We start from the raw sequence: 13,592 nt of genomic DNA on the forward strand, positions 1-13,592 counted from the left end.
TTATAACCTTTTTATACTTATGAATGTTTAAATTTTAACAATTTCTCTTCTGCAACATTAATTTTCTATATTATACTGGTAAGCCATAATTTTCGTAACTAATCACCTTTTCATTGAATATTTAATGTTTGTTCCAGTTTGGTCTGTTATATAAATAATGCTGCAATGGACATTTCATATAAACTCTTCTGGATATTTTACTACAGTGTGTTGTAAGGAGCAGTAGTTCTCTAGTACTTTAATGAGTCTTACTACAAAAAGGGGTTCCAGTGCCAAGTAGGTTTGGAAACTAGGTCAAACAAGTTTCTTTATTGTACAGCCTTTAATATGCAAACGTACATGGTGACTCTCTAAAGGGAGATTATTACACGCATAGTTTCTAATCCTTTGGAGTACTGTTGCTTTATGATCAAGTTCTAGAAGTAGATTTGTAGGGTCAAAAGATAACCAGCATTTATTGCTCTTGATATTGATTAAATAAGTTAGTATTTGCAAGGTACTTACGACAGTGCCTGGATATAATCAGCTACTGTTTGTCAAGTCAAAGTTATTTAATAGCAAAGTTGGTGATAATGACTATAGTTAATATTTACTGAGAATTTACTCTGTCCTAGATTCTGCAGGCAGTGCTTAATATGCACTCATCAGTCATTTGGTCCTTTCAACAACTCTCTGAGAGGTGGAAGAACTATTATTATTCCTATTTTATGGATGAGGAAACTGGCGGGCAGGAGGAATTGAGTAATCATAGCCTCAGTTGTTATGAGGGCTGGTAGCGCGTCTGTAATCTTAATCTGTACATATTTTTATAATTGCAATAGAGAAGAAAACTTGGTTGGAAGTCCTGTATTTGATTCCCTCCTGGAATAACTAGCTTTCTTTCCATTGTTTCTTTCTAATTCTATGATTTAAGTGATCATAAAGTTGTCTTAATTTATCATTCATTCACTTAAACAACTCTAACATGTTATAGGCCTTTTATGTTCTGGCGCTGTCCTGGGCTCTAGGAATCTATGAGTGAATAGGACGTTGGCCTGCTCTCAAGGAACTTACGACTCTTGTAGAGATGAAAAGTAAGTAATTACATTTGGGAGTAGCATATTCTATTTAGAAGGAAATAAAGGGTACTAAGGGAGTATATAAAGGGGAAACTTAACTGAGACTTGAGGGCCAAGGACAGCTTCCCAGAGGACTCATTTCTTCTCTGCAACATTGAAGTTGAGTAGAGTTGGCCCAGTGACAGGCAGGGCCAGGGCCAGGCAGAGGAACAGCTGGTGCAGAGACTCAGGGGTGAGTAACCCGTCACTTCAAGGAACTCCAAGGACTGGGTGTGGCTGGAGCAGTCGGGAGCAGTGGCTACGCGTGAAGCTGCAGAGCCCCGCTGGGATCATACAGGAGCCTTCAGAGTTTGCCTGCACTGACACGGTCAGATCTGGCTGCCGTAGGAAGAAGGATTGGAAAGGAGCCCCAACGGGAGCAGGAAGACCAGTTAGGGAGATGCTGATTCAGGAATGAAATGATGGTATTCACAACCAGGTAGGGGCAGAAGAGATGCAGAAAAGTACGTGGATTTAAGCAACATTTAAGAATTGCGAGAATTTTGTAATTAGATGTAGAAAATGAGAACAAAGGAAATTTTAGGGATAATTCTCAGGTATTTGGTTTGAGCATCGGTTTGCTTATCTATTATTGAGTAACAAACTACCTTAAAAGAGTGGTTTAACATAAAAACAGCTTATTTTACTCATGAATCTGGGGGTAAATCGTGTTCAGCTATGCTGTTCTTGCTTAGGATCCCTATGAAGTTACAATCAGGGTGGCTGGGGTCATCAGCGCCTGGTCATACACTTGTCTGGCATCTGGGCTGGGAACACACAGATAGCTGGGTACTGGAAAAGCTTGAACTCCTGGGGCATCTTTCTTCATGTGGCCTTTCTACATGATGCCTCAAGGTAGCTGCATTTCTCACATCCAGGCTGAAGGCTTGCAGAGTGAATGTACCAAGAGGAACTGGCAGGAGCTGCTGGTCTTTTCTACCCTAGCCTCAGCAGTCGTGCAGCATCATTTGTACTGCATTCTCTTCATCAAGACAGTTACAAACGCATGCTCAGGGTCAAGGGCAGGAGACGGACACCACCTCTTGGTGGGAGGAAGTTGAAGCATTTAGGGGCATGTTTTAGAACCATCACAGGCATTGGGCTGGCTAATCGAGTCATGTACTGTGGTGGGTAGCACTTGAAGGAATAGCACGATGGGAAGGAAAACAAGGAGTTTGATTTTGGTGTTACCAGGTCTGTGCTGCTTGTGCAAAATCCAACTTGAGGTTTCATGTAGGTAGATGGGAGCTCAGAGAGGTCTCTTGGAGATGGAGTTAAAAATAATAGGTAACAGTTATTGTTACTTACCATATACTGTTACTATATTATTACTGTCATCATGTGGGAGGCACAGTGCTAAGTGTTTCTCATGCATTATTCTTTTACTATTATCATTTTAGAGATGAGAAAACTGAGGCTTAGAGAAATTGAGTGTTGTGGCTATGATGTGACGGAACCACAACTTGAACTCAGGTCTGGCGAATGTCTGACCTCACATTCTTAACCACTCAGTTGTAGCCCTTAGATTCAGTTATCATCTGAAGCCATGGCTACAAATGAGCTCGCCCAGGGGGAGTTGTGCAGAATGGGAAGAGAGGAACCCTAAGGAAGCCCAGTGCCTTGGTCAATGCTGGCACATAGTAGGCACGCAGCTTTTGTGGGATCAGCACAAGGAAAGGAACCTAAAAAGGAGCCTGAGAGAAAGAGAACCAAAAGGTTGGAAGAAAACCTGGAGAGTGTCCTTCAAGTAGGCTGAGAAGAGGTACTTTCCAGAAGGAGGAAGTAGCCAATTGTGTTAAACGTTGTCCAGAGATCATGGAAGATAATGGCTGAAAAGTGACTCTCATTCACGTCAGTGGTGACCTTGGCCAGTGCGCTGTCACAGGCCAGGTGGAAGGTGAGGAAATGACGCTGCTGCAGTTAAGTCTATCAAGAAATTTCACCATGAAAGAAGAAAGATAGCACTGACTAGAGGGGTGTGCAGATTGAGGCATTGTTTTCCTTTTTAATTTTTTTGGTGAGGAAGATTGGCCCTGCACTAACATCTGTTGCCAATCTTCCTCTTTTTGCTTAAGGAAGACTGTTTCTGGGCTAACATCCATGCCAGTCTTCCTCTATTTTGTATATGGGTTGCCGCCACAGCATGGCTTGATGAGTGGTGTTTAGATCCGTGCCTTGGATCTAAACCCTAGAACCCAGTGCCACTGAAGTGGAGTGTGTGAACTTAAGCACTAAGCCACCAGGCCAGCCCCATAGTTTTCCTTTTCAAATGGAACTGAACTTGAGATGGTTAAATGCTGATGAAGTAGAATTTGAGGTCATTTTGCTGAGTATGACTGAAATATGGTGGGGTAGGGGTTTGAGTGCATGGGTCTGAGGAACCTATAGTGAAGAATGAAGGCAAGAGATGACCAGGGACCCAGAAGCATTGATTGCTGTGCGCTGAAGTCAGAGACCATGACTGAATGATGACCCAAGTCTAGTGGCTGTGTGCCTTTATTTTTTTCCTTCTAGACTTTGTAGCTGTTTGGGTGTAGGTTTCAAGAAGGTGGGCAATAAGCTTGATAAGGGTTAGGATTTTTCCAAAGTGAGTCATTGGGTGCATAACGGGGTAGAGGAATTCAGGACACTGGCAAGAAAATGGTTGAAGTGATAGACTGTGAGCTCTGAGTTAATGGAGAGGAAAGAAGGCATATAGAAAGAGGATGCAAGGGACTAGTGGTCTTGATGAGGCTGAACAATAGGTGGTGTTTGGAGTAACTGTTCAGAAGACTGCAGGGAGAGGAAGTCCAACGTGGGCAGACAGTAGGGTGTATGAATTTAAGATTGCAGAGGTAGAGCAGTTCGAGGGGAGGCTCCAATGTGTGGCTGTGGTCAGCAGCTGAAGAGATGGGGAGGTTAGAAGGCGGAAGAGGAAATACAGCTAAGGTGTGGGATGGAGCATCTTCATGGGTGGTGAAATCACCAGGACCAGGGCAGGATTTAGATTGGAGTGACAGGCTGAGCCAGATTCAAAAATCCTCAGTGAATGAGGGGAAGGTGGACCAGTGCCTTTGACAAAGAGAGGGAGACAGTGCTAGATACCAGAGCTCGTTGTCTTGAGTCTTGAAAGGAGCAAGGGAGGAGGAGTGGTCTGGACATCCTCGAGGGTGATCTTGAGGGATTGGCTTAGCTCACAAGGTGGAGGGGACATTTAACAAAGCTGTGGTGGGTGTAGAGGATTCGTGTCGTGGTTGAGCACTGCAGGCTTGGAATTGAAGTGCCTGACTCCACCACTCTGACTATAGCTTGGCAAGTTATTTAACTTCTCAGGGCCTCACTTTCCTCCTCTGCAAAGCAGGGATAGTAAGCGTAACTACCTTGGGTTTGTTGTGCGGATTAACTGAAATAGTGTGTGTACTATAGAACGGTGCCTGATGCCACCTTTTCTACCACCTCCTCTTGCTCATCACCCTAGCAAAAAAACCCCACAAAAGTTTCACAGCGCTTATACTGGCAGCCTCTTTCTAAGAGCCTTATGAGGAAGGTACTAGCATCATCTCCATTTTTCAGATGTTAAACTGAGATGCAGAAAGCTTAATCAACTTGTTTAAAGAAATACAGCTAGTAAGAGGCAGAAATGGGATTTTATCCCAGGAAATCTGGCTCCAAAGCCCTCCCTCTTAACCAGTACTGCATAATTAATGCGTATTAACTGCACCACCATCCCCACCTGCGCCGCCATTGTCACCATCACTGTGGCAAAGCGTTCTATGGGAAGGTTAGGGAGGGAGGGGACTAGTGTGAGGCTGGCTTCTTGCAGACCGAGGCACAGAGCAGTGCGGGGTGAGGTAACTGTAATATGAAAGATGGTGGAATCAAGTTAGACCGTCTCTCAAAATAATTTGATTTAGCAGTTGCCTGGTTAGTAAGTTGGAAAAAGCTTAGGCCCAAGTTAGTTGTGTTATGGAGGGAATCCTAGTTCAGTTAAATAAACCCACAGCACAATTACCTGATTCTTAAGACGCTCAGCCTGTACTTTTCTGCTAAGAGGGGTTGCATTCCAAGGGAACCCTTGTCCCTGGGGAGGGAGGAGACTGGACTCTCTCAAGGGACTCAGTCACCGTGTCTCTATCACAGGGGCTGTGTCTCCTTGGCGGGCCCCCGGGGTTTGGGTCCCTGCTGGCTCCAGACTCCCAGGGCAGAGAACTGGTGGTGCTGAGTCCAGAAGCTGATGAACAGGCCCAGGCTGAGGCCTTTCAGCTGGACTGAAAGCCAGTTGCAGGCAGCTCGTTGGGGCCAGGAGTTTATCTGGTCAGGGCAGCCTGTGAAGTTAGCCCGTATGTGTTATGTCTGGAACAATCACGCAGTAATCTGGATGCATTGACAATAGAGCTGAAGTGACTTGGGTGATCCTGACTTCCATCTAGTTAAAATGATCGCAGAACATAGTATTGCAGAAATAATTTTTGGTTGGAGAGCTCACCTTTCCCTCTTATTCTTATTTAAACTGTCTCTTCTTCCAGCCTTTCACCTCAAAAACTGAACTGAGGCTCCCTCCAGGGCTGCCCCTGGGGCTGCCTTAGACAGTTAAGCTTACTGGATACTGCACAGAGGTACCCAGCTCAGCTTGCCAAGGTACCCACTGTGCATTGGCACAGTGGTGCCTAATGGGCTAGCGGTGGTCCTGCCTCAGGTCTTTGTTCCTGTCTCTGTTACAGGACAAAGCACAGCATGTCACAGTGCAGGGCCGGGTTGTGGGCCTCTTTGTCTTCTCAGACGCTGGCACAGATACACAAGATAGGTGCTAAGCCGCTGGTTGGACTGAGAGGCTGCACTGAGTGATGGTTAAGGGCACTGACCTTGGAGCTGGACTTTGCATCCTGGGTCTGTCACTTACCTGCTGTGCAGCCTCTGGGCCTCAGGTTTCTCATATGCAAAATGGGCATCATAATAGTACCTACCTTGCAGAATTGAGTCAAAATATAGAAATCATTTGAGAGAGAGCCTAGCACCATTCGCACTGTAAAAGTATTTGCTATTAGTGCGTTGGGACTTTGTATATAAAGCAAGGACTTATGATACTGTTGTTACCCTAAAAATTCCACTCCAATTCTATTCATTTTTCTAGTACTAGCCTTTCAAAAATCTTTCTGCCTCTACCTAGTAAACATAGCACTGGGTTAAAGATATTGCAGCTGCCTGTTGGTGTTTTAAGTGGCAGCTATTTCTGACTTACATGAGTGAAAGGTCCTGGCATAGCATACGGTGGCCCACATCTCTCTGAGGGCTGGTTCTGCTTATAGCTGTTACATAAGTTTGGCCAAATGAGACGACTCACTTTAAATAGGCAAGTTTTCTCAAGTCCTGCTCTAGAATTATATTATTGTTTAGAACTCTCAACTTCTGTTTTGTTGGAATCAAACAGTTTGAAAGTTAAGTTTCTGCTTTTGAGAACTTCCCCCCTCAGCACATGATTGATGGGCCAGCTCTTCTCTGCCGTCTTCCCTTTGAATGCTTCCTGAGAGCCAGCATGCTGTAGAGGACAGAGCACTCTGCTGCTGATTTATTGCATAACGTGGCTGTTCTTTGTCATTTTGAATGTTTCCTGAGTGCGGCTGGTTCTTTTTGCAGGTCCCAGTGCTAGATGTAGAAAACCCCTTGTGATTATTGCATTTCTCTTTCTCTGTTTTTATATAGAAATATTGTGCCTCTGCATTATTCACCAGGGGTATTTCTCTTAGTGTAGCATATTTTTCCCCATGATTTGTTGGGTTTTCAAGATGCGTGTTTTAAAGACTGGGACGTTTAGACTGGATTATTTGATCATTCCTGGGTTTCCCTTGCATTTCTTGACTTTTTCAGGGCCCTTGCTGACCTGACCTTGGCTATGGGCAGGATTACTTCTTGAGCCTGAAGTGGAGCTGTTCTCTATCATTTCTGTGGACTCAGGCTGTAATTTTTCTGTAGCCTGAGTGTATGGGAAATAGATTCCTGTGCTAGTGATGTTTTGATTTTCTCCCAAATATGTCTTTATTTGGGGAAAATGCCTAATTCTGTTGGTCATCTTTGGAAATAGCCATGAGTGGATATTTTCCCTTTGTTGTCTTCTGAGTGCTTACAGTTTTATCACAAATAATTGATTTTGTAAGCTTCATATTTGTCTTGAATAGTTTCATAGAACAGACTTAGTAAAAATTTTCTCTTTTGATTCTATGTCAAGAAGATATCTTCAATTGCTCATTTTAAAACTCTTCAAATCAGACTCTTTGTTATGTAGGGGAACATGTGTAATGAAACAAGTTGCTGCAAAAGTTAAAATTTTAAAGACCTATGTAAGAAGTGATGCATATTTTAATTCTTCATACACAGGTTGTCTTGAGTAAGCCAACATAAAAATGCATGATTATGAAGAAATGAAGGAGATGAAGAATCAAGATTTAACAAGCTCATTGATGGTTTGGCTCTCTCCTCTCTTTTAAAGCAGTTCTCTTCTCTTTCCCACATCCAGAGTGCTTAAGAGTTTATTTCCGAGGGGCCAGTCCTGTGGCCGAGTGGTTAAGTTCACGCGCTCTGCTTCAGCGGCCTAGGGTTTTGCCAGTTCGAATCCTGCGTGCGGACGTGGCACCGCTCATCAAGCCATGATGAGGCAGCATCCCATATGCCACAACTAGAAGGACCAACAACTAAAAATACACAATTATGTACTGGGGGACCTTGGGAGAAAAAGGAAAAATAAACTGTTTTTTTTTTTTTTTAAAGATTTTATCTCCGAGGCAAAGATTATTTATCCCAATTGCTTTACATTATTGCACTGAGTGAGATTAAAACAACAGCAGCAACGACAAATGAATATCCCTCTAAGAGTGGGTATGGTAGCATTTTCCTGGGTATTCAAAGTTCACAAAAACTTTTGTTTTTACTAAACAACTTTTTAGTCAGTGTTTATTTTCTTGATACAAAGTGACTTTAGGGCCCCAATTTTAATTCAGATGTACAGCCCTGTGTTCAAATACTGAACTACAGTAAGAAAATAATCTGCTAGCTTTTAAAATATTCATGAAGGGTGTATGTCAGATGAGTTTTGGGAGAAGAAAAGCCCTACCCCGCTTCCTCCCAGCCTGTCTCCCTTCTTCCTGTCGAACTTTCCTCACTCAGCAAATACTTACCGACATCGTATGTTTGTTAGGCACCAGGGCATTGTAGACACTACAGGAATAACTCTTTATCTACTGAACTGCAGCCTGAAACAGTGACTGTAATACAGTTTTTTGCTGGTGGGAAACCCAGGATGATGGGCTAGAACACAGCAGTCTAACTGTTTCTGTAAAGGGCCAGCTAGTAAATATTTTAGGCTTTGCAGGCTAGAGTCTCTGCCTTAACTACTCAACTCTGCCTTTGTGGCACGAAAGCGGCCACAGGTGATATGTAAATAGATGGATGTGGCTGTGTTCCAGTAAAGCTTTATTTATAAAAACAGGCGGGGCACCAGATCTGGCCCACGGATTGTAGTTTGCCAACCACTGGGCTGGGAGAACAGGATTTACTTCCTTGAAGAAGAGAGGCGCTATTTCATTATCTTATTTTTCATTGGCATCAGAATTTTGGTTTTTGTACTTGCAGGAGACCTTTAAATAAGGAGACAATCTGATCAGTAGCTTCAGTTGTTTGAAGGGCAGACGCAGGACCCTGTGAATCTCCAGAAGGCAGACTACGACGAGAGGGTCAAAATTAGAGGAAGGCAGGTATTGGTTCAGGGTAAGAAAGAACTTTCTTATCATAAGGTTTGTTCATCTGCCTTGAATAGGAAATGACAAAGCAGAAGCTGCTCCCCACCTGTTCGGGACATTCTAGAAGGGGTTCATGCATCAAATGAGGAGGTAAGGTAGACGGAAGGTTCCTTTCAATTTCCCCTACTTAGTATTTGCTCCTAATACATGAGGCAGTCTCTCTTCACTTTACCATGAGTTATTTAAAAATATTTGCAGTGTAGGAGGATTTCAAATGTTTCTTTTCCTTTCCTTTAAGCAATGGGGTTCTTTTTTTTCAACCAGTTTTATGCAGAACTCAGATATATAAAAAAAATAAACGATATTTTATTATACATGATTTTTACAAGTTTATACTTATGATATTTGCGTGTGTTGTGTTATCTATTATTCTTATATATTATTATCAGTGAGGACAGTGAAGCTGCTTTGATAAGCACAAAACTGAATTAGATTTAGAGGAATGTAATTTCCATCCATTTAGATTCATGAGAACTGAAGGCTCATGCTCTAAGTTTCTTGTCTTCTACGTTTTATTCCTTCTTTTTTGTGACGTTACGGAAAAACAGGATTCCAATAGAATTATAGTTGCAAAGATTACAGATTTTAAAGTAATTCAACCTTAAATTATTCTTCAGTCAGAAGATAGAATACAGGTTCTATCCTGAGGCTTGTCCCCAGTTTCCTGCCCCCACCGAAAAAGTCACTCTGGCAGCACAAGGGGGTGTGTGGGTGGTCTCCAGTGTCTTACGATTTCGTGTACAGTACATTTGAGAATGTGTTTTTCTTCATTCTCTAAAATATTAAAAATTCATTTTGCTCTTTAAAAATAACTCAAGTATCGGGGCTGGCCCCGTGGCCGAGTGGTTAAGTTCGCGCGCTCTGCTGCAGGCGGCCCAGTGTTTCGTCAGTTCGAATCCTGGGCGCGGACATGGCACTGCTCGTCAGACCACGCTGAGGCAGCGTCCCACATGCCACAACTAGAGGAACCCACAACGAAGAATACACAACTATGTACCGGGGGGCTTTGGGGAGAAAAAGGAAAAAATAAAATCTTTAAAAAAAAAAATAAATAAATAACTCAAATATCCAGCTGCCCCTTTGGAACCCTACCTGGGGTGTAGAGTTTGAAAACTACTGGTTTAGAGTCAGACCTAGGTGGAAATTGAAGCTCTGTTACTTACCAGCCCTGTGCTTGTAACCGTCAGGTTTTCCTCTGACAGACAGGCCTAGAAATCCGCCCCCTGCCCTCATTGTGAGGACTGAGTGAGACGAGAGCACAAAACAGCCCGTAGTTTCTTAATAAATGGCATTTTGAGATAATTGCAGCTGGCCTTCCTTTTCCATTGTGTTGTGTGTGGCTCCATGCGATTTCATTAGGTGTGGTTTCACTTGCCTTTACTAGAAATGGTTCACCATCTTAAAGGAACCCTTGACTAGGAATTCAGTCCTTCGAAATGCCGATTACTCCCTTGAGAGTAGTGGGCTTGTGAGGGGTGTAGCTGGCCCTGTTTGTGGGTTGTGATTCCATCTTCTGGCCTGAGGGGAGAGAGAGGAGTGTGGAGAGACCCAGCCTCCCTGAAGGAGGGTAGGAGTTTAGGAGGCTTACTTACCCACACAGTCAGAAGCAAGAGCAATGAGTATGCAGACTCTCCTTTTGAGATTTTTACATCGACTGCCCCATCTCTGTCTTAACAGTAATTAGCAGTAAAAGCCACTCACTAAGAAGGGCCCGAATGCACACCTTTGGAGAAAGTGAACAGCAAGGAAAGGGGTGAGGGCTTGTGCCCTTTGGCAGCCAGATTTTAGGCTTAGGGGTAGGAGAAGATGTACGAGACTCAGGAAAAGTGGTGTCCTTTGGGAAAGGAAAGGGAAATAGGCTGAGTCCCCGGGGACCAAAAGGAGTTAGATCCCAGCAACCTGAGTTGGGCCCAGGGAGCCCGGGGTCTTCACATAAAACCCCAGGTAGTGCCTTGACTATCTTGGCTGGGGTCGTTTGTTTTCAGCAGGTCTAAGAAAGTGGTATGGCTGTTCATGTAAGTCTTCAGTTTGGGCGCATCAGATGCTGAAGAGTGGCCCAAAGAAAATGGTCCTGAAACCAGGTCCTAGACAGGAGCCAGACAAGATCCTGAGGGGCCTGGAGGTTATGGTAGGGAGTTGAGTTTCATTTAAAATTACTTGTAAACTAGTAAATGGTTTTAAGTGGGAGGTGATAGGACCTGATTTGTGTATTGAAGACTTGCTCTGGCTGCTGCCTGGAGACTGGATTATCCAGGGGCAGGAGGGGAACCAGGGTTGGGGGAGGCAAGGACACCACACGACAATGACAACACACACACGCGACACGGCACCTGTTGGGGGAGCTAGTCCACGTCCCCGCAGTAGACGTGGGTAGCTTGGCCTGGGCTTCAGTGGGTCTGAGAGAATGTCTTCTCTTTGCCTAGCGCCTGATGCTTGCTTCTTTCATCCAGTAAGCTTAGTGGTAGGAGTGTTATTCTCTTCTCGTGTCTGAGGACCAGTTGTTAAAGTTTAGGGCGTCTGATTAGGTTTTCTAAGGTCGTGCCCTGAGTGATTTGACCTCAGGACTGTCTAAACTCGAAGTTCACACTCACCTTTCTTCTCTTTACACAATCAGAAAAACAAGAGGAAAAATCCAGATTGTCTGATTCGTAAATGAGTAGGAAATTTTTTGACCCTTTAAATGGTTGAACTACATTCTCCTGTAACCAGTGTTTCTGGGCAGTACAATACTTTTTATAAGTTAATGTGGAGGTATTGATTTAGTAAAAGGGCTTGACTGTTATGAATATTTTGAGGACTTTAAATAGATTTGACAGTATAAACATGCTCAAGATAGAGGCTTAAAATGGTAAGTCAAAGACAGAATCCCTAAATGACAATTTCTGAGGTTTTAGATGAAGGGCAGTGCTGAAAACTTGTATTCATTTAATTATTTCCAAAAGGCAATGGGAGAGAGGGAATGGAGGATAAATCCATATTTTAGAGAATTAAAAAATATAATTTTCCTTACGATTCTAAGTAATGATGCTCCTAAGTGTCTAGTGGGCAGTGAATTGCAAACTGGATGCCTATCATTTTAAAATAATACCATAAAATATTAATGATACTGAATATTATGATAATTGAATAATAAAATTTTACGTAATGTAGACTAAAACCTCTTCAGTTTAAACATAGATGTAAATTGCCTGCCTGGACGATAATATGGGGTCTGACCGAAGTGCATGGATTTTTTTGGTTTCTGCTGCTGGGTCTGTGGGGGCAGAGTGTGGGTGCCAAGTTTGGGGGATCTTGGAGTTAGGGTCCTGGTTTACGTGTTCGCAATGTGACGTCATAGTCCCGGAATGTGGAGACGGCAGGAAGGGACACCAGGGGTATTTATGGAACAAGGCCTGAATCCGGCATGTCCGTAGAAGCTGATACAGGGTGCTTCTCCTGAGGCCTGTTGGTGTCTGGGGCCCATTTGTGTAGAGGGCCCCTTAGAGGAATTTGTGCACCTGGAGCACGGTAGACTCTCAAAAAATAAGCAAACACAAATGTGGTGGTGACTGTGTTTCCTTTTATAACTCGTTTAATCTTCATAGTACCCTCTGAGAGGGGTGCCACTGTTACCTTCATTTTACAGATGACAGATTGAGATGCAAGGAGGTGAAGCACCTTCCCCAGGGTCCCACAGATAGTAAGTTGTACGGCTGGGCTTTGATTCTGGCAAATCTCACACCCAAATCTGCGCTCTTAATGGCTCCCTGACCTGCTTCTTAATAACTATCTGCGGACTGTTGAGTCGAGTGTCTGATGTTGCGACTTTTCATGGGAGAATCTTTTCAAAGCCAGGTTGTTGAAAGCTTTTCTGGCATCCATTATTTCATCGTCCATAATGTTGTTAGAATTACCACATCTGCTCTCAAAAATAGTAGTACCCCAAATCTGCTCTCCTCGTACATTCTATTCCTTTGTTTTTCTTCATAACACTTACCATCGTCTAACTTGGTTTGTTTGTTGCTTCACCTGCCACCCCCACTAGGGGGTGGGCTCCGGGACAGCGGGGGCTGTGTGCCCTGCTTAGTCTCCAGCTCGGAGGACACTGCCCGGCACAGAGTAGGTGCTCAGTACATAATACATATTTATTGACTTAGTGAAGAGGATTAAAGCCAAGTACAGTGGTGCCTTCAACTTGGTAATCAAAGATCCTTGAGCCTTTCAAAAGGTTCTCCACTCTGTCCCACCCTTACCACACCGGGGTGGTGAAACATCCCAGGGGCATTGCAGCCGCAGCCTGGGGAGTTAACAGTACCGAGGCTGAGCTCTTCCAGTTGTCATGGTGTATGGAAATTCTTTTGTGTAAAGTTAATGAGAAAGACTCCTTACCATCTTAAAAAAAAGACCTCTTACTACCTTAAAGACTTCTTACCACCTTAAAAGATATGCTGCAGGTCCCCCAGAATCCTCTGTGCTCTTAAAAATCTCTTCCACTCCTTACAAATCAGAATTTGGCAAGTTTCTGCCAGGCACCAGGGGCTGGGGCCTGTGTTCAGTTTCTGGTGCCCATGTACCCTTTCCTAGGAACTTAGAGTTGCACTTGTGCTGGGAAAGCTGTTTATGTCTAGACAGGCTAGAGGGTCCCAGGGACTTGTCAGAAGTGTTATCTGTGGTCGGTAAGGGATGCTGCAGTCAGCTTGGGTTTTTTATTGGCCTTTGGTGTCAGAATATTCGCTCAACCCTAAAA

General features: G+C 43.7%; 1 protein-coding gene across 1 annotated transcript in view; it reads left to right on the forward strand.

Moving 5' to 3' along the window:
• ARL15 (ADP ribosylation factor like GTPase 15) overlaps positions 1–13,592 on the forward strand; it is a 400,782-nt gene that overhangs the window by 8,464 nt on the left and 378,726 nt on the right. The gene's annotated exons all lie outside the window — the stretch shown is intronic.

This window comes from Equus quagga, chromosome 9 (assembly GCF_021613505.1).
Source record: "Equus quagga isolate Etosha38 chromosome 9, UCLA_HA_Equagga_1.0, whole genome shotgun sequence".
Classification (NCBI taxonomy): Eukaryota; Metazoa; Chordata; class Mammalia; order Perissodactyla; family Equidae; genus Equus; species Equus quagga.